We start from the raw sequence: 18,603 nt of genomic DNA on the forward strand, positions 1-18,603 counted from the left end.
CTGGGACTACATCATACCTTTGACATGGTCACTGATCCTCTTCATGGGAAGGGCCTGAGTTGACACTAAGACTCTTTTCTTACCACCATTCAATGTTCTCTAGCTGACTAGCCAGAGCCTCCCTCCTTTTGGGAGTTCTATTAGGAACTGATATCAAATCTTTGCCTCTTTAAAATCCTCTACTAAGTACCTGCCTCCTTCTTTGTGGTAGCTGGATAAAGGCTCCCCCTCATCTTCATCTAAGGGAATCAGTATTGTTTTACATTGGCTAAATGATACTCTTTATCCCAGGTGAATTTATATTTTCCATAATCATCTAAATGCAGTTTCACCTCCCCATATCATTAGATAAGCAAGAAACCTCCCCCAAAATCTACCCATTGGTCCCCCAAGCCCTTTCTAGACATCTCCAGAAGCAGGAGTAGGCAAAAACCTTCTTGATTCCATGAAGAGATGGCATAAGGAAGGGCTGGAGGGGTTCAATTGAGACTATGTCTAAAAGTAATTTATCCTAATCAGGGAAGTCCTCATGGAAACCTGATCCAAGAAACTATTAGACTGGAGAACTATCTTCCATCCTATGATGCTGCTATTTTATGACACACAGCTTGTGGAAAGTGATACATCCAAACTATGACAAGGAGTATGATGACAAAGTTGCTGTTTTGAGAATTCATGCCAGTATTCAATAATACCAATTGCCTGAGGATGTGATGGTGTTTAGATTTATCTCAGACTTCCTTGGCAGCAAAATGGATTCTCTGCTCTAAGGCAGTGGTGCAAAAGTGCCTATGAAAAAGAATTATCTATTTTGTGAGTTTTTGTGGTAGCTGTTATTGTGGCAAACTTGAATGGCACTGCAATACCAAATCCTGAATAAATATTAATTGTACAAACTTCTTGCCCTGAGATTCCCTAATGGTCAATATAATCAATTTGCCAGGTGGAGGCAGGCCCTAAACCATCTGGCATCATGCCATACTGACCTTTCAAGGGCATATGTCTATCAGGTGACTTGAGGAGTCTTTTGAATAGAAGTAGCTACCTCATCCTTAAAGGAATCGTATGATCCCCTGCTCACTGCAACATAACATCACGGCACCATATCCAGACTGATGATGGACTTAGGGAACAGTCTCTGTCATTCACACAATACAACCAACCTGATTACTCAGTTCAACAGAAGACATATTATCTCTCTGATGAGCACCAACATGCCCCACAACTGTATGTAGTAAGAGGCATCAGCAAAATTCCCCATTGGTCCTGACCCCAAAGGGCAGAACCTTTGATTAAGCAGACCTGTTCCCTCCAGACCCAAATCACTCAGCCAAACCCATGGTCATCGAGTATTGCCAGGTCAAAAAGACATCCCACAAGGTGGTAGGAATTTTGTGAAACCCCATGAATATCAATTCTTCATAGATTCAGGTATTTATATCTCAGAAGACAAGTCATGCTAGTGATTTAAGACACAGATCTCCAGACCAACCAAATCCTGAGGGATAGCCTCCTTGCTCCCTCAAAAAGAAACCAGTTTAGGGCATCTAAACACATATTACTTACCTATCAATTTAGGAATGGCTGGACAAATTAAGGTATATTACAGATATGACAGAATACAATTCTGCTTTAAGAAATAATGAAGGGGATAGTTTCAGAAAAAAATTGGGAAGACTTGTATGGACTGATGGCAAAGAGAAGGAGAACAATTTATACAATAACCATGGTGTAAAGACAAGCAACTCTGGAAAACTTAGGGACTTAGATCGAACAATGGAACTGACCACAGTTCCAGGAGACTCACAATCAAATATACTACCCAACCTTTTAGACAGAGAGTGATAGACTCAGAATACAGATGGAAGCATAATTGTTTTGGACATGGTTAATGTGAAAATCGCTTGACAATACAAATTTATGATTGTTTTTATTTTTCTTGTTATCTCAATGGGTAAGGTAGAGGGAAGTGGAAAGTAGAGAAGTTGGAACTGAAAACAAAACTGAATTTAAAAAAAAAAGCAAGCAAGCAAAGCACTGGGTTCTAGACCTGACTCTGCTACTTTTACTGTGGTCAGACTCCTCCATCTCTCTGGGCTTTAATTCCTCATCTGTAAAATGAGGAGTCTGAACTCTACATAATACTTAAATTCCCTTTTAACACTGAAATTCTGAGTTTAAACATCTAAATCCTGTCTTTCTGTTTCTGGGAGAGTGGGGACATCTAAAGGACTCTCCTAGCCTGTGTCTGACAAACTATCTCTCACCTTTTCTCTAACATAAAAGAAAAATATTGGAGAAGAAATTAGCCTTCAACTGAAAGAACTAGTAGTAAAAATGACATTTCAATTCTCACTTACCTTTTCAAGTCTTGAAAAGACTTCTTGAATTTTTTTCCATCCTGTCAAGGAGCTCTTCCTTATTCCTAGTAAGGCAGAAAATAAAAAAATTATTCTTTGAGTCCTGACACTTCTTAAACAGGGAGAGTAGTTTGTATTTAACATAGTCAATAAACATTTATCAAGTGCCTACTATGTGCCTAGCACTATGCAATAGAAATAGATAGATAGACAGATAGATAGATAGATAGATAGACAGACAGACAGACAGACAGACAGACAGACAGACAGATAGATAGATAGATAGATAGATAGATAGATAGATAGATAGACAAATGAATGAATGACTGAGTAAAACAGATATTCCTACCCCAGAAGGTGAAGTTGGGGAAAGATCCATGAAGGATGTAGTCCTTGAACTGTCTCTGAAGAGTACAGCTTCAATATAATGGGGTGAGGTGAGGAATATCAATCAATCAAAAATTTATTAAATGCTTACTATATGCCAGGCACTGTGCTAAGCACCAGTAATACAAAGAGGCAAAAGATAGTTCCTGCCCTCAAGGAGCTTACAGTCCAATGGGGGAGAGAACATACAAACAAATATAAACAAAGCAAATTACATGCAGGATAAATAGGAAATAATTAACCGAGAGAAAGCACTAGAATTAAGAAGGGTCGGGAAAGGTAAAAGATGAGATTTTAGTTGGGATTTAAAGGAAGCTAGGGAGGTCAGCAGGCAGAGTTGAAAAGACAGAGCTTTCCAGGAATGGAGGATGACCAAAGAAAGTCTTATGGCCAAGAGACAGTGTGTGGAACAATAAGCCAGTATCACTAGAATCAAAGAGGGTGCGGTGAGGAGTAAAATGTATGGAGACTGGAAAGCTGGAAGGGGGCTAGGTTATGAAGGATTTTTAATTCCACACAGAGGATTCTGGATTTGATCCTGAGAGCAATAGGGAGCCACTAAAGTTTACTGAATAAGGGATGGGGGGGAAGGGGAAGGGTGATAAGGTTGGACCTGTGCTTTAGTAAACAACTTTGGTTGTTTCAATGGAGAATGGATTGTAATGGGAAGAGACTTGAGGCAGGCAGATCTACCAGCAGGTTATTGCAATAAATTAAGGTGTGACATGATGAAGGCTTGCACTAGAGTGGTAGCAGTACCAGAGTTAAGAAGAAGTCATATTCAAGAGATGTTGCAAAGGTGGAATCAACAGGCCTTGGCAACAGATTGAATTGGGGGTGGGGGGTGGGACTGATGTTGAGAGATAGTAAGAAGTCAAGGGCGAGGGACTAAGAGGATAATGTTGCCCTCTGCAGTGATAGGAAAGGTGGAAGCAGGAAGGGTTTAGGGAAGGAAATCATTTGTTCAGTTTTGGACACGTTTGAGATATCTGAAAAGAAGTTGGAAATGTAAGACTGGTGGTCAGCAGAGAGGTTGGGGCAGGACAGGTAGATTTGAGAATTATAATCATTGAAATGGTAATTAAATCCCTAGGAGCTGATGAGATAACCAAGTGAAATAATATAAGGGAGAAGAGAAGGCCTAGGACAGAACCCAGAGGAACATCTACAGTTAGAGGGCATGATCTAGATGATCTGGCGAAGGAGATTTAAAAGACGTGACCAGATAGGTAAGAGGACAACCAGGAAAGAATGGTATCCCAAAAGCCTAGAGAGAAGAGAGTATCAAAAAGGAGAGAGTGATCAACAACGTCAAAGGCTACAGAGAAGTCAAGGAGAATAGAATGAGGATTGAGAAAAGGCACCTAAGAGGTCATGGGTAACTGGAGAGGGCGGTTTTGGGGGAATGGTAAGGTGGGAAGCAAGATTATAAGAGACCGAGAGGAAAGAAGACTGCTATTGTAGATGATGGCCTTTCTGAGTCTAGCTACAAAGCACAGAAGAAATATAAAACAATAGTTAGAAGGGATGGAAAGATCAAGTGAGGGTTTTTTCAGGATGGGAGAGACATGGACATGTTTGTAGTTAGTAGGAAATGAACCAGTAGAGATGGAGAATTTGAAAAGAAAGAAATTTGGGGATGAGAGAAGAGGCAATCTGTTGGAGGAGATGGGATGGAATGAGATATCTTTAAAAGGTAGAGGGATTAGCCTTGGTAAGGAGTAAGGCCACTTCATCATCTAAGACAAGGGTGAAGAAAGAGAAAGTGGCAGAAGGCATCTGAGTGATAGAAGATGAGGAAGAGGGGAGAAGAGGGAGGTCACAGTGAATGGCCTCAATTTTTTCTATAAAATATGAGGCAAGGTTCTCATCTACGTTCCTATTATAATGACAATAATAATAATAGCATCTATACAGTGCTTTAAGATTTGCAAAGAACTTTATATATGTCATCTCATTTAATCCTCACAACTCCATGAGATAGTTGCTCCATTTTATAAATATGGAAACTAAGGCTAACATAACTTGTCCAAGGTCACAAATAAGTATCTGGGGCAGAATTTTAATGCAAGTCTTCCTGACTCCAAATCCAGCATTCTATCCACTTCATCACATAACTACCTACATACAAAGCAAAGGCTGGAAAACAGAGTATGTGAATGGGGAGTAATGTGTGACAGAACTGGAAAAGCAAGTTGCAGAGAATTTTGAATGTAGGATAAGGAGTTTGTAATCAATAATAATGATAGCTGGCGTTTATAACACTAATTTATGGTTTACAAAGCACTTTAATGCATTATCTCATTTTATGCTCAGAATTTTCTGAGATCGGTAGTCCAGATATTCCAATTTTCACAAATTGGGCATCTGAGGTTCAAGAGATTAATCAACTTGCTTGTGGTTACATAATTAGTAAATATCAGAGGTGGTATTAGAATTCAGGCCTCTTGACTTCAAGTCCAATACCCTTTCTAGACCATTAAAAAGTGGGGATAGGGAGTGGTTTTCAGGAATCACTAGAAGTTTTTGAATAGAGCAACAGTCAATGTATTAGGAAGATACATCAAGCCTTGGTATAAAGAAGGGACAGATTGGTGGCAGGAAGACCAATTATTCCAGTAATCTAGGTGAGAAAAGATGAAAGTCTGAAACCAGGTATTTGTTGTAGCAATGAAGAGGAGGGGCCTGATGCCTTAGAACAATTTTTTTTTGACATTTTAGTAACTAAAGCCCCTTACATAGTAGTACAGCAGAGGTAGGATGTGGATTATTTTCTATATAGTAAATGGTATTTTAATGAAATTCCAATAAATTAAGGAAAATGATATCTTACGTAACTATTAAAAAGCAAAAAGAAGCAAAATGATGAAAATCTGTTTATCTCCCAGCACATTTATGCAACAAATTACACTACTAGTCAGGAATTTCCTGCTGCATGTCCTTTTTCTGTGGAGCTCTTCAATCACTTCATGGGGGTTGTTATAGCTATATTTCCTCTCTTAGAAAATGTTCCATAACTGACTGTTATCAGTTTAATAAAGATATTCCTTTATATTCAGTTAAATAAGAATATTTTCTGATACTCAGGAATGAATATATCTATTCCTTACGTTTTAATGGATTTCATCTTAATAAAAGAGATTGTCATATTTTTACTATACTACATATAGTTTTTGAGCTGGATTTTATTTTTATTGATGCCTATTTTTTATATTACGTTTATTTCTGAATTGATTCTTTCCTCATTTCCTGCTTAGCATGCTTTCAATTGTAAGAAAGTTTTTTTAAACATTCATTTATTTTTCATATAAAATTTTTGAAAGTAATTATTCCATTTCTTAAAAAAATAAAAAGGCCCATAGGAAGTTGAGGGTTACTCAAATAACACACATAGAAAAAGTGGAGCATTGGTGTCCTCATACTTGCCAATTAGTCAAAAAAAAAAAATTCAAGTAGAGGACTAGCTTATCAGCCAGTCTGAACATGCTGATGAATTACTAGTTTAAGCATGTGTAATAAAACTGATGTTTTATAGGCTGATTTTTCAGGATGATTACAATAGGAATTTTCCTATTTCAATGATGTGCTAACTTTCTTTGAAACAATTTTTAAAAGTAAAAATGTCTTTTGGTATTACATGGGTCAAAATATAAGCCACATCCCTAAAATAAGGTGTCTTTGAAGGAAAAACATATCCATATATAGTATATAACTTTGAAAAAATAAAAGTGCTTATAGGCCACCCTTGTTTTCTTTATCTTTGGGGTAGGGACACATAATAAATCTTCCCTCAGACCATGTAACAAAATCATAGAAGGGGCAAGTAACAGAAATCCCAAGATGTTAATGTGTTAAGTGAAATGCAAAGAACAGTTTTCAGCCTGTAGCCCCTTTATACAAAAGTTCTCCCTGATGGAATTAGAAGAGCAGCAAGATATTGGCAGGCCAAAGATAGGCTACACCCCTGGTAGCTTTTAAAAAGCAGGATATATTATCCTGGGAGATAGCTGAGGCAAAAGAACTCTGAGAAGTATTACCCCCGACAGTCTGGAGGAAAGCCAGCTACGAAAGAAGAAACTGAGGGATGGGTTTGGGGGGAAGAGAGGTAAGATTCTCTCTCCTCTCTCCCTCCTATCAGTTATGATCTCTTTCATTGGAGCTACTTGATCAGTAGGAAGCATTATACCCAGCATGGAGCAAGCCCAGTAATCTGGGCTGCCAGGACACAGCTCTGAGGAATGTGGTCTCTAGCAGTTAAGCTAGCCCTGTCCATATGGAGATGAACTATATAGAAAGAAAAGCTCAGAGAACCCAGCTGAGTGACTTGCCCAGCAGAAACATTGGGCTCAAGGGGGAGTAGAATGAGGACACTATGAAAATAAAAAGGACATCTGGGCTTTGCAGTACTAGAGGAATGAACTGTCTTGTACATATATATTCTCTATGTGTCTACCTCACCACCAATGTACTTTATGTCTGTGCTAATTCTTCCTACCATTGTGGGTGTGTTTGGGTGTGTGCCAGTTAAGTGGGTGTCATAGGATGGCTGATGGCAGCTGTCCTAAACCCAGACATCAAAGTGGTATGACTGACCTGGCATAAGAAGGGGGTATAAAAAAGGGATATAAAAGATTTCCTTAGCTACTGTAAGGATACAGTTGTCAAATAAAGCCAGGATGTGGTGACAATTCTGATGAGTGCCAAGATTTTCCCTTTGTTTCCCATATTCTCCACAGAAAAAAATGAAAAGTAGTGGTGAGTTCAGACCCTGCAGAGTGGAAAATTCTGCCAGGTCCAAACAGGCCAAGGCTTCTCACTGAGTGCTTTTATTCTGCTCATGGGGATGCCAGGGACCACATCACCAGCAGAAACTCTTCCTTTATGTATGAAACAAAGAAATCTTTATACTCTAGTAGCTACTGGTCAGCAGCATCCCTTAATTCTCACGTGGTTTATAACCCTATCTACTCTACAGCCTAGAGACTTCCTCCCTTGAAATTTGATCTGTACAACTACTCAAACCCAGGTAATGTATACAGGCCTGTTTGTGACCTACTACATTCCAACCTTTGATTAGAGTCATGGGCAGCCAACTCATGATCCTTTTCATCCTTAATAATGCAGGACTTTAACCTCCCCTCCACAGTCTAAGAAAAATCTAATAAGCAGACTACAAAGCTAATCACTAAAACTGTCTGCTTTGAAGTATCCATCTTTCTAGGGCTCCAAATGTTCTTGTCTAGAGATCCAAAGATTTTCTATCCCCTATGCTGAATCTTTTAGCTCCTTTCATGTGTGTGATGTGGTTCATAAATAGCAATGGTATACTCAAATATCCTAATATAGTAATAATAATAATAATTAACATTTAAATAGTGTTTTAAGGTTTACAAAGCACTTTAAAAATATTATTTCATTTTATCCTCACAACAACTCTGAGAGTTGCTATGGTTATACTGATTTTATAGGTGGGTAAATGGAGACAGAGGCTGTGACTTCCCCAGGGTCATACGGTAAGTAAGTTTCTGAGATAGGATTTGAACTGAGGTCTTCCTAACTCCAAGTCCAGCACTCAATCCTACCTAACTGTACCCAGTTCATTTTCTGAGGACAGTAAAACATAGGGCTTGGGGTAAGAATATATTAGTGGCCATTCAATGAAGAACACATGGAGGTATGTCTAAGTTTAGAACCAGCTGTTCTGTGTTATGTAAAGGGGAAAATTCCCTAATAATCAGAGCTGTCCAAAACTGGGATGGCATGCCCACAAGGTAGAGTCCCATCACTAAATACTGTTGTGCTCTTGGAAAAATAACTTCAACTCTTTGGGATTCAGGTTTCTCATCTGAAAAAAGGGAGGTGGACTCAATTCCCGTTAAGGTCCCACCCAGCTCTATACCTATCATCTCATCATCTTATACTAATGCTCAGATATCCCCTGCCAACTACATGTATGATTCAGCATTGGATGCATTAGAGATGACAAACTCCCTAGTTACTTCTTGTGTGTAGTGAACTAGTCCTGAAAAAGCTTGGCATCTTTACATGACATGTCAAACTCGGTCTTCCCCAAGCCTCAGGACAGCAGAAGTATTGGGAGGTACATCAATTCAAAAAAGAAACAACTTCCATCTCTCTTGTGTGTTAAGTAGAATACTTTCTCTCTAGAGGCTGGAGGTAGCGAGAGGGGAGAAGGGAGAGGGGAGATGGTCTATGTTCTTTCTCATAACCCTCAGATGTCTCCATGTAGAATTATGTACTAGGCAAGTTTGAATCTAGCCCTTGGTTACCTTTTTTGCTTTGTGACTGAACATCACCCATGAGTTTGATAAATCTAGGCTTGTAAACAACCTTGAAAGTTTTAGAGGTTTGTACAATGAATGGACCAGGCCAGAAGCAGGGGAACCTTCTGCACTGGAAAGGACAACCACTGACAAATGAATTGGCCCAAGTTTGATCTATTTTACCCACAGACCTGCATTGGGAAGTGTTAGGCAGTGAAGAGCTAAGATGAAATGTAAAATGCCTAATCAGCAATCTGAAAAACTGCTTTATGTTCTGATGACATATAAGTATAAACTTCCTGAGAGATTATAACAGTAGTTATGTGTTAAGTTATTGAACACTGTTTTAAGCTGCATCAATTTGTACTTGTGATTATTTTTTGTTTTAGTATTTCTTTTAAGTGTGGGAAATCAGAGTTCTATACATGATTTATACCATACATTGAGCATAATGCTGTCCCCTTCCCTTTTGGGGGAAACCTTAGATGTCAGTCTAAACCTAAGCTTTAAATAATTAATTTAAATAATTTTCCCCAGGCTTATGGGGTGGCAATTTAATGCAAATGAGCTACAGAATGTGAAAAAAAGGGAGCACAGGCACTGTCTTGTCAGAGAATAAAGGCTCCCCACCACTATATCCAGTGTAGACCTAATGCAAAGGTCCAGAGCAAAAGGACAGTTTGGGAAGGAGTGGGTACAACCCCTTTTATCCCAACAGTAGTTCCTTAACATCAGACTATGATCTTATGTCCAGGAAGATAGAGAGTGGAATTTTGCCTTAGATATGGATTAGACCAAAAGTCCTTTAAGAGTTACTGAGATTCTGTACTTCTAGAATTGATCTAAATTGTATCTAATAATTAAAGCTACATCTTTAATATTTCAATAAGACTGAATCTATTTAGTGTCTATATGACATACCAAATTTCTCACAAAAATCTCTTCTATCATGATATTTGATATTCTGAATAACTCCTTTACCCATAAGTTGAATGTGAGGTGACAACAGAGAAACAGGAAGAAGCATGTGGTAAAAATATTCCCAGACAAAGATGGCAGAGTTGAAGGAAGCTAGACAGTCGAGCTCCTCTCCACCAAACTCCTTCACACATATCTAGAAAATGCACTAGAATCCTGATGGGGAAATCCAGAAAAAATCTGTTTTTTCAGCCCAGCTTGGCATAAGAAGAAAGACAAATACATCTTCAAATACTAGGGGCTGCAGTAGGGAGTACATTTTACATTTACTCCAATACTCCAATACCCTGTGACCAGGGCATGAGAAGAATCATAGTGGGGCACCACTATATCAATCTTTGGGCACTGCAATGAAGACAGGTACCAAATGGCAACTTTGTCTCCCACTACCCAGCTCTCGGTCACAGATCCAGGGAGGCCTGAGAAGGGGACCTCCACACATGGGTGGAGTTATTGGGCAGGTAGCTCTGGCTGGTGTACTGAGAAAAGAGAAAGTTCAAAAGCAAGCAAGTGGTATAGCTCAGACCCCAGGAGCAGAACAGAGTCTCAATTCTTGCATCTAGCCCAGCCTGTAGGGAAATAACCAGGGCAGGAATCCCAGACCAAAGAACAGCCTGTAATTCTATCATTCAACAGGTTAATAAAAGATAAAGGGGAGAAGACAGCAGGGAGAACTATGGAGAGGGTAGATTAAGGAAGGAATTAGTTCTAAGCAAAATAAACTCTAAATTCTAAGTATGTACAAAAATATTTATAGCTCTTTTTGAGGTGACAAAGAATAGGGGCTGTCCCTAAATTGGGGAATGAATATACAAGTTATGGTATAAAAAATGTGATGGAATGCTTCAGAAGAGTTATATGGAGTAATGCAGTACAGGAAAAAGAACCAAAAGAACAGTTTATATAATGACAATAATATGGTTAACAACAAACAACTTAGAACTTGGATCTGTTATCGGCATAATGACCAACCATAATTTCAGAGGACTAATGATGAAACATGCTACACCTCATGATAGAGAGGTGAAGGATTCATAATGTAGAATGAGACAAACAGCTTTTGGACATGGCCAATGTGGAAATTTGTTTTGACTGACTATACATATTTTATTGGGTTTTGATTTTCTTTTATTTATCTATTTTATTGCTGAGGGAATTCAGATGAGATGGTGGCTTCTTACTGACTGAAACAACTACAATATAATTTTAAATGTTTTTAAAAGAGTAGAAATATTCCCAACCTTAGTTTCCCTAGGAGAAATTCTACATCGTTTAGGACATAAAAACTTATTACCTTGAAGTAAATATATGCTATTGAAATGATTTTTCACTGAAGATACAAAAAGATGACAGAACAATTTAGAATAAAAGTATTTTCTATCCATGTGGACCATAAGCTTGTGTATGTAAAATCTTTGAAAGTCCTAAGACAATGAAAGCTTCTAACTAGCAAACATTTTATTTTATGGGAGTTTGCAAAACGTGCACATGCAATTAAAGTCAACCTATCTTTATTCTGCCTAAATTTAGGAGTACTTGATTTACTGGTACTTGCCAAGGGTAGTAGTTGGCAATCATTCTCAAAATAAACTGGTTTCATCAACATTGAAACTGTTCAGGTGATAGACCATACTCAAGAAATGTGTTCTCTTAAAATTACATAGTATTCTTCTTTGGCATCATGGTATGCTGATTGTTTTATGTTTGCTGATTTTTACCATACACATCTAGGCTTTCCATGCTTTGTCTCTTTTTTTGTTTGTTTGTTTTTGTTAGGCAATGGGGGTTATGTGACTTGGCCAGGGTCACACAGCTAGTAAGTGTTATGTGTCTGAGGTCGAATTTGAACTCAGGCCCTCCTGACTCCAAGGCTGGAGCTCTATCCACTGCACCACCTAGCTGCCCTGCTTTGTCTCATTTTGAAACACATGTGCTGGGAATCATCCTATCCTTCTATAAAGCATGCTCAGATTTACCATCATTGGTCCCAAGTAAACACACAGAAGTATGAGGAGAAAACAACATATGCATAAAATGACAGATGCAAGGTAATTACAGAAAGGATGGAAGGTGGCCTTAGAGGGGAATTCACCAGCTGCTGGAGGCAACAGATAAGGCCTCTTCCAACTTGAGTTCACTCATAAAGGAAGCCACGGATTCTGTTAGAGGATAGGATGAAGAGCATTTCAGGTATGAAGAAACCCCAATCCAAAGACACTGAGATAGGAAACACAGAATTCTATATGAGAAACAGCAAGCAGATTAGTATGGCTCGGCCATAAAGAGCATGGAGAGGTGTTACAGGATAAAAAAAAAACTCAAAAGAAAGGAAGAGGCCAGGTTCTGAATAGTTTTAAATGCAAAATGGAGGGTATCTGAATCCAGAAACATGAGAGAGTCAATGGATTTATTTATTGAATGGTGGGAAGGGGTTGTGTGTGATATAGTTGAACTTTGGGAAAAATCACTATGACTTCTGTGTAAAAACTCAGCAAGAAGACTAATTAGGAGGCTAATACAATAAGAGATGATTATATGCTAAACTGGCGTGGTGGCTATCAGACACTGTGGAAGCAGAAATGATAAGACTCAGCAACTAAATGTACATTTGGGAAGAAGAAAGGTGGTAAATCAAATATAATTCCAAGTTGAGAATCTGGTTTACTGAGAGGAGTGTTGGTACACTCACCAGAAACAGGGAAGTATGGATGAGGAGTGCATCTGAGTGAGTTCCATTTTGTACATATTCAGTTTAAGACAGCTACAAAATATCCTGTTTGAAATGTCCAAAAGGCAGTGCGGGGATGGGACTAGAACTCAAGGAAAAGATTAGGGCTGGTTATATAGATCTCTAATTAAACCCATGACAGCAAATGAAATTAACAAGTGAGAGAATATAAAGAAAGATGAGAGGAGGGCCCAGAACAAAACCTTAGGATACACTCACACTCAGGAGTTAAATCAACAAGCATTTATTAAGTGCTTACTATGTGCCAGGCACTGGGGCAAAAATAGTCCCTTCTTTCAAGGAGCTCACAGTATGATGGGAGAGATAATAAGAAAACAAACAAGATGTAAAGAGGATTCAGAATAAACTGGATATAATCTCGTGAGAAAGGCATCAGCATTAAGGAGGTCAGGAAAGGCTTCTCATAGAAATTGGGATTTTAGCTGAGACTTGAAGGGAGCCAGTAGGTGGAAAAGAGGAGGCAGAGAATTCCAGGCACACGGTGGCAGACAACGAAAATGCTCAGAGTTGGGAAACAGAATGTTTTGTTCAAGGAGCAGCAAGGATAATGTTAGTGGATCACAGAGTATGGATCACAGGGTGAGGCATGAAAAGCAAGAATAGGAAGATAAGAAGTCAGTTTAATCTGATGGGCTTTGAATGCCAAATAAAGGATTTTATATATGATCCTGGAGGCAATAGGGAGCTACTGGAGTTTAATAAATAGGGGGTGAGATGGAATTGGTGTGGTCAGACTTGTGTTTCATGAAGATTATTTTGACAGCTAAGCAGAGAATGAACTGGAGGAGGGAGAGACTTGAAGCGGGGAGGACCAAACAGCAGGCTATTTTAGTAATCTAAGTGTGAGGTGAGAAGGGCCTGCCCAGCAGCAGCAGTGTCAGAGGAGGGAGGGAGTGTATACAACAAATGTTACGAATGTAAAATTAACAGGGCCTTGGCAAAAGGTTGGATATGGAAAGTGAGAAAGAGCTCAGAGCCAAGGATAAATGTGGGTCTAGGTTACTGGGAGGTTGGTGGTACCCTCGACACACTAATAAGGAAGACAAAAAGGGAGAAAGTAGGGGGAGGTGCAGTACCACAATAAGTTCAGATGTGGATATTTGAGTTCAAGATGTCTATGGGACATTCAGTTTGATAAGTTCAATGGGCAGTTGGAAATATGAGACTGAAAGTCAGCAGAGAGGCTAGAGTTGCATCTGCATAGTGGTGATAATTAAATAAGAGATGATAATTAAATCCATGGGACTGATGAGATTACTAAATGAAATAGCATAGAATGAGAAGAGAAGAGGGCCCAGGATAAAGAGGGCCCTTGTGTTAGCAGGTGACAATGAAGATCTAGCAAAGGAGTAAGAAGGGGTAGCCAGATAGGCAAGAGGAGAACCAAACCAGAATATGAAAATCTGGAGAGAAGAGTGTCAAGGAGAACAGTGTGGTGAACAGTGTTGAAGACTGCAGAGAGGTCAAGAAAGATGAAAAGTGAGAAAAAGCCATTAGATTTGTCAATTAAAAGACTACTTTGGGGTAGTTTCAGATGCATGATGAGGCCAGAAGCTAAGCTCTGTAGACAGTTAAGGAGCAAGAGGAAGTAGAGGTACATATTATAAATGGTCTTCTCAAGTGGTTTAGCCACAAAAAGGGAAGAAGAAATAAAGGACAATAATAAGTGATAATGGATAAATCAAGTGAGGTATGCTCTGGCTGATGAGCCAGCAAAGGGGATTAATAAATGGCCAGAGAGATAAGAGGTAAACCAAAAGAAAAAAGAAAAAAAAGAAGAAAGAGAAAAAAAAGTAGTGTCAGGACAATCTTGAGAGAATAAAGTATTCAGAAGAAGAGGGTGGCCAATAGTATCAAATGCTACAGAGAGATCAAGAAGGATGAAGATTGAAAAAAAGCACCATTAGATCTGGCTAGTAAGAGATCAATAATAACTTTGGAAAATGCAGAGTTTTTTTCTGACTGCATCATGTGGGCTCTGTTTCTTGCTTCAGCAGTGTTTGGAACAAATATATCAAAGGTTTGCTCTACCCCAAAATCCCTCACATTTGACCTTCCGATCCCTGAGATCAGCTATTCAAGCCATCTTTTCCCTGTCTCCCTCCAGAACCAGCACTCTTTTGCCTCTGATGCCATGAGCTCTGTCTCTCATATCCACCAAAAGTTCTCTGCTGGGGGCACTGTCAACCATCTAACCAACTTGTGGGCCTCCTACTTGTTCCTGACTTTCTATTTTGACCTGGATGATGTTGCCCTCCCTGGAATGTCACACTTTTTCTGTGAGCTGGGAAAGGAAAAACAGGAGGACACTGAGTGCCTTCAATATTTCTAGAAAGAGCTTGGGCCCATACTATCCTCCATAGTCCGGATACCATGGAGGCTACCCTGACCCTACTGAAGCTGTGTACCCTAATCTCCAGCCAAAAGGAAACATAACTGTGTGACTTCCTGAAGAGCCACTAGCAAATGAGCCTCCAGGCTGGGCTGGGTGAGAATCTGGTAGAGGGATAGCCTGAAACACAACTAGAAGCTGGACCTCTCTGCCTGTGTGAGGTGTTTATGAACCCCCTTGTAATAATCAGTTAGAGACTTTTCTTAGGAAAGGCAAAAAGGAGTTTTATTGATTTCTCATGAGAAAGGACACACCCAGTGTCTCTTAAGATGGCGCCAGCAAGGGAGTGTGTGTGCATAGCTCAGAGCAAGTTTATATAGACCCTAACCAGAACCCCCACCCATCCACTGGCTCTTCTTCCCATTGGCTGGGCTTCGGACCTCACAATCTAAGCATAGAAACTTCTCCCCAGCACCAAGGACAGAAAGGGTGCGGAAACAGGGAATGGTTTGCTTCATCAACTAAGGAGGGGGTCTGAGGAGGGATAGAATCCTGGTGAACAGGATGTGGCTCTGTCACCTGATCTACTCATGACACCCTGCTTTCTCAGCAAGGCAGCTTCTGAGAAACATAAGGGCAGGATCCTACGCGAGGGGGATTCACTATTTCAGCATTCCATTCATGCCCAACCTGACCTGGGCTCTTCCTGATGCTTTTGTCCCAACTCCAAATCCTGAAACTGAATGCCAACAATAAAGCTTTCTTGCACCCCTCATCCCCTGCCCAATTTTCTGTTGGGTTTCTATTGAGTAAGATTGTAAGGACAAGGAGACTAAGAAACTGAGAAATGGAAGAATGGTGATGTCCTCCCCAGAAATAGGCAAATTCAGAATAGAAGTGGTATTGGGGGTAAAGATAATGTAATCACAATCCACTCCTGCCTATTCATCTTGTGCTATTCACTCTTCCTCAGATAGGGTTGGGATCTGGGCCCCAGAAAGGAAAAACCCACATGGCCAAATTTTTGGCATTCCCCTCCCATTAACTGGCCTTTCATTGTGGCTACACCCAATCTCCCCTCCACTGTCTTGCCTCCCTATGGCCCCAGGCCACTTTGAGATCCCTCCCACTGGCTTTCTGTATATGAGGTCCATCTTGTCTCCATTAAGATGCTAGGATTCTTAAAATCTAGCCATTGCTTATATTCTTATAATCTAGCCGATAGCTTACTAATGTTCAGACTCATTAAGAGTCTGTCCAATATGATGGATGTTCTAACAAACCTTGTCTTTGGCTGAAAGAAGGCTTCGGTCATATTCTTTCAGGCAGGACCTGTGTGTTTTGATTTTGGGGTCCCAGCACCCCTGAACCTCTAAACTACATTATCTCCAGAAAAAAAAAATGAAATGTCATGTATGAGGGGGAAAAGGTTGTTAACACTGACCACTGACTCAGAGCAGTGATTTGGCCATGGGAAGAAGGGGAAGGGATATGAGGATGCTGGGTGTAATTGGAGGTAGGGACAGAATTTGCTTGCATAGCTACTTCTGACACCTGGGCCGGATTAGTTTATAACCTCCCTGAGACACCAAAGACTGGTAGAATCACAAAGCCCATTCTTGGGAAGGAATAGAGGAGAGATGTGTTGAAAAGGGTGATATAATTATACTAGATAAGCCCACAATTTTCTTAGGGGTAAGGTTGAGGAATGAGATTCAATCCATACTTCCACCTTTTGATTTAACTAATCACTAACCCTACAGGGAAAAGCCCCAGCCCCATTTTGTTGACCAGTGCCTTAGATCTCAGAAAACATAGTGGCTTCCCAAAGCTAGAAGACTATCTGGTTGCCTTGTTAACAATTTTGGATCTTTCCTCCAAGCACCACCTAACCATTGTGTAAAATCTGCATTTCCATTGAGAAAATCAAATGCACTACAAGTGCATCATCTCACAGAACATAAAAGAAGAAATAAGCTTAAAAATTTCAGCAAGGACTAGAGGAATACTACTACATGTTAGAACTAAATGAGATATTGGCAGATCTATCAAAAATGTTGGAAGAATGCTTAAGCCACTTAATTAAGACTCAAGAGGCTTCTGTAGGCAAATTTTCCAACTAAACTGTAACATTCAGTTCAGTATCCTGAGGGCATTTGCCAGTCAATCAATAGGCATTTATTAAGTTCTCACTGTGTGTCATGCACTATGCTACCAGACTATTAAATATTTAAGTATGCATATTTAAGTAGAATTTCATACTTATTTCATGTTAATTATTTGCAATTGGACAGGGCAGGCGAACCTAGGAGCCAGAAATTTTAGCAGACACATACCAACAAATTCTTCCAGGTATATTTCCCTATGGCAAGGAGCAGAGAGTGCTTTTTTCTTACACTATGCTCTGCTCTTAATTCAGACACCAGCGGTACTTCCATCGTACCACAAATATTAGTCTCCTTGCTAAATGGTTATATAATAAGGATTTTGAAGTCTCAGACATTCCTATAGAGTGGACTTGATCGTCACTCCCAGGTCAAGCAGAGTATGGCTAAAGGGCAGGGAAGGAAAACTGGGCTGAGCAGTGTTTCCTTTCCTCTTATCAGATAAATATCTTTGCTGCAAAATAGAGGGGGTTCTAAATGTCTCTTTAACCTCCTTCAAACTCCTAATTAGTCGCATTCCCCTGTTCAACATACCAGACAAATGAGAATAACTTTATTTTATTATTTTTCAATTAATAAGAATTTCCAAACCACTTAGTTACCTTCCCCGGGGGGGGGGGGAAGATAAACAAAACCCTTATAACAAATATGCACAGTCAAGAAAAACAAATAAATTCTCACATTGGCTATGTCTAAAAATATGCCCCCTTCTGCATTATGAGTGCATCATATCACTGTCAGGAGGTGGACAGTGTAGTTATTACCAGTCTTATTGGAGTTGAATTGATCAGAATCCTTAAATCCTTCAAAGTTGCCTTACAATGTTATTATTGTATAATTGGTTCTCATTCTGCCTACTTTACTCTGCATCAATTCATACAAGTCTTCCAGATTTATCTAAAAGCATTTTTTAAAATCTTTTCTTAGAGCAATATAGTATTCAATTATAGCTAGGTTCTGATTAGAATGGATAATGAATACTGTTAAGTGCTCTCATTCAAATTCATATTACTTGAAGTTATAATGGAAAATGCAATGGAAAATATTTAAAGAAGCTTCTATCTCTTTAACATAATAACATAAAAATGTATTTCTTATTTAAATTTACTATAAAGACTAGTTATAGAAAACAAAATTTCAAAGATTTAAAATTCTGAATTTTGTTCCTAAAAATAAGCCTGTACTGAAGATGTGCAAAAATGTCATAATCGTTTAAAATATTTTAGCAGTCTACACTGAACTATTTTCTCTTTCAACCTCCCTGGCTTCCTTTAAGTCTCAACTAAAATCCTACCTTCCACAGGAAGCTTTCCCCAACTCCCCCTAATTCTCGTGCCTTTCCTCTGTT

At 39.3% G+C, this 18,603-nt stretch overlaps 1 long non-coding RNA gene across 1 annotated transcript in view; it reads right to left on the reverse strand.

Annotated features, from left to right (window-relative positions):
* LOC110199018 (uncharacterized) overlaps positions 1-18,603 on the reverse strand; it is a 65,937-nt gene that overhangs the window by 4,816 nt on the left and 42,518 nt on the right. Inside the window, exon 2 of the long non-coding RNA XR_002321906.2 lies at positions 2,361-2,425. This is a non-coding gene — a long non-coding RNA (uncharacterized LOC110199018). The remainder of the gene's footprint in view (positions 1-2,360; positions 2,426-18,603) is intronic.

The sequence above is a fragment of the Phascolarctos cinereus genome, unplaced genomic scaffold (genome assembly GCF_003287225.1).
Source record: "Phascolarctos cinereus isolate Bilbo 61053 unplaced genomic scaffold, phaCin_HiC Scaffold_1;HRSCAF=81, whole genome shotgun sequence".
Classification (NCBI taxonomy): Eukaryota; Metazoa; Chordata; class Mammalia; order Diprotodontia; family Phascolarctidae; genus Phascolarctos; species Phascolarctos cinereus.